General features: G+C 39.1%; 1 long non-coding RNA gene across 1 annotated transcript; it reads right to left on the bottom strand.

Moving 5' to 3' along the window:
- Positions 1-1,101: 1,101 nt before the first annotated feature.
- On the bottom strand, positions 1,102-3,036 carry LOC129636175 (uncharacterized). Its single transcript, XR_008706712.1, has 3 exons — positions 2,877-3,036; positions 2,117-2,234; positions 1,102-1,397 (listed from the first exon to the last, which is right to left on the bottom strand). It is a non-coding gene; the product is annotated as an uncharacterized LOC129636175 (long non-coding RNA).
- Positions 3,037-3,249: the final 213 nt, after the last annotated feature.

Consider the following 3,249-nt stretch of genomic DNA (forward strand, 5'->3'; position numbering starts at 1 on the left):
CTGTTTCTATCAGACCAGTGCTATCGTTATCATGCTGACAGCACTTTCCTAATGATTTTCATCCTATAGTTTCCATATTGTAATGCTCTGTGTCACTCTCTTGAACTCCAGCTAACCTAAATCCTTTGCTGCTGATTTATACATTAAAGCTACCTTTCCTTACATAATTTTATCTTTACCTTTACCCAGTCCCACATGTATTTACTCAACTATTGATCATCAGCTATTTACTTAATGCCAGGGACTAATCTGGCCTAGATGTGCAAGTTTTACCATAAAGAAGGCTGAGAGCTGAAAAATTGATGCTTTTGAATTGTGTTGCTGGAAAAGACTCTTGAGAGTCTCTTGGACACCAAGGAGATTAAACCAGTCAATCCTAAAGAAAATCAACCGTGAATATTCATTGAAAGGACTGATGCTGAAGCTGAAGCTCCAATACTTTGGCCACCTGATGTGAAGACTGACTCATTGGAAAAGACCCTGATGCTGGGAAAGATTGAAGGCAGGAGGAAAAGGGGATGACAGAGGATGAGATGGTTGGATGGCATCACTGACTCAATGGACATGAGTTTGAGCAAACTCCAGAGGATAGTGAAGGGCAGGGAAGCCTGGCATGCTGCATTTCATGGGGTTGCAAAAAACTGGACACAACTTAGCAACCAAACAACAACAAAAACAATCTAGCCTCAGATGGTAAGAAAAGAATAAGTGAAACTAAGCCCTCCTCCTATTGAACTATAGAGATGAGGACAAAGACTATTACACACATTTACAACAAATGATTTATATGACAGGGTAAAACACAATAGAAATACAGAATAATGATTCCATAACTTCCAAAGATGGAAATAAGTGAACCATAGCCAGGGTACATGGGACTGGAAATTAGGAGAGAAGCAGAAAGGAACACCAAGGGCCCGAATTGTGCATCCTTTTGTTGAGTGGTCAGAAAAAAGACCCCTGAGTCAAGCTTCCAGAGAAACAAGTGCCTAAATGCCATGATGAAGAATCCAGTCTCCTTCTTAAAAGCCTGTGTGAGTGATCATATGGTTTTAAACAGAATCAATTAAACAGGCATGAGGAAATGTGTGAAAGATTGAAGTTGTCTGTGAACTTTAGGACACTGTAGTATTTGCCATTTAGAAAGGTCACTCTGGCTCATTTGTGTGGAATGCATTGGCAAAGGATGTGGCTTAAAGTCAAGTAACCAGTTATCAAACTATTGCATTCCAGGTACGAGTAGATGGTGGCCTCTTTATGACAAAAGCACCAAAATATACTGGACACATTGCAGAGATATTTAGGAACAGAAACAATAGAACTTGGCAATTGATTGGATGTGGGAGATAAAAAAAAGGAGAAATAAATAATTTTCCCCAGATCTCTGCCTCTGGAACCTGTGTGGATGTGAGAGGAGAGCAAGACGTAAGCAAGTAAGAAAATGAAAAGAAAGTTCAAGTAGATACATGCTTCAATAACTATGATGGTATATTAGTATTCCTTGTTGCTAAGTGTGCAGTTGAACCATGTCTCTTCCATCCAAGTAGACTGTAAACTCCTAAGTTTAGGAACTACTTAGTTTTATTTCTTCTGCATCTCCTAAATAGCTCGGCGTTATGCTAAAAATTTAATAAGGGATCAATAAATGCTTTTCTATAGTTTGCTTGATCAATGCTGAGAGGAAATACATTAGGCTCTGGCTCAGAGATATCATTATGGGATGCATTTTTCCCAATTATAGACTCACAATTGAACTTTACATGTGTTTTACTTTCAAATGCCTGAACTCAGAATGGAATTTCTAAAAATCTGCTTTGTAGAGGACATACACAGTGAAGGTGAATAAGAAAAAAAAAAATCTGTTTTCAGAAACTGGGAAGATGATGGTATATTAAAAGTATTCCTGTGAAATTGGAGGAGGTTAAAAAAAAAAAAATAACAAGGCTGGCCAAGCTTCTTTTTGTGTGAAATTCAGTCATCCATTGCTGCTCTGGTCCCCTGGGTTTGTACTTTCCTCTCTCCATGACTATCTATCACTGCTTGTAAAACTCTTGCACTAAAAGATCTTAAAGTTCACAGTAAAGCAATGCAATTATTCTGAGTCATTCCTTCTTACCTTTTAACCTAATCTTCAGAGGTGCCGAGACTGAAGAAGCGCGGTTCCCAAAATGAGCCTAATCTTGTCTCTGAAAATAGCACTTCCTTGCCAAGAAGAACTTTCTCCTTTTGAATGCCTGCAATGATGAGAAAAAGAAGCTAGGCTTCATTAATGGCCCCACACATGGTGAGCACTATGTCTGAGTGCCCTTGCTTTCTGCAGAGAATAGCACTGTCTACTTACTGACGCTTTTTCTTTTTTCCCCTTTTTATCCTTATAATGCTGTTGGCAGAAAGCTTTGAAATAGCTCATTACTGATTTCTAATTAAATAAGTTAAAGGAGTGAGGGGAAAGGCAATGAAGACTCATATTTAACTATAATTCTTTGGAATGCCTACTATGTGGCAGGCAACAGGTAGGTGCTGCCATGACAACCCTCTAAATCAAGCATTATGAACTTAGTTTAGTAGCATAAAGGAGCTAATTCCTATATGGTAAGAAAATCATCAAAGGTGGGGAATCTGAACCCAGATCTTCAGATGCCAAATGCATTGATCACTTCTTGACCTTTATTTTTTCCAGTTTATTGAGGTCAAATTGACAGGTAACATTGTATTGATCCAAGGTGTCAGTCTCTTGGCAATCAGAGGTTAATGAACAAGACAGTAAGTAGCAAGAAAGTGGAGATAGGAGATACTGACTCCACTTTTTTTTTTTTTTTTCCTTTTTTCTATGAGCTTTAACATCTGACTGCCAGAAAAATGATCTCATCACCAACATTTTCCTCCAGATGAAGATATTACAAAGAAATGGCATCTTTTGCTACTTGTCAACTTCCCATCCAGCCACTGCTCAGGGAGAAGGTACTGTGTTGCTTCTGCTAGCGGTCAATACTCATCCTTCCACCTGCGCTCTACATCCCTTGCCTCCTGCCTTCTTGTCTGAACTCACTTCCTTTATCTTCCCCTCTCTCCCCTGCAACTCCTAATTTTCTACAGATCCTGCCAATCAGCACTTAAGTTTACTCAAGTCTCTCCCAACTTGGGAAAAGGGAAAACACGTGCACACACACACACACACACACACACTCACACACATACAGCAAAACAGTCTCTTTTATCCTACATCTCAAAAGATCTTCACACTTTACT

The sequence above is a fragment of the Bubalus kerabau genome, chromosome 21 (assembly GCF_029407905.1).
Source record: "Bubalus kerabau isolate K-KA32 ecotype Philippines breed swamp buffalo chromosome 21, PCC_UOA_SB_1v2, whole genome shotgun sequence".
NCBI lineage: Eukaryota > Metazoa > Chordata > Mammalia > Artiodactyla > Bovidae > Bubalus > Bubalus kerabau.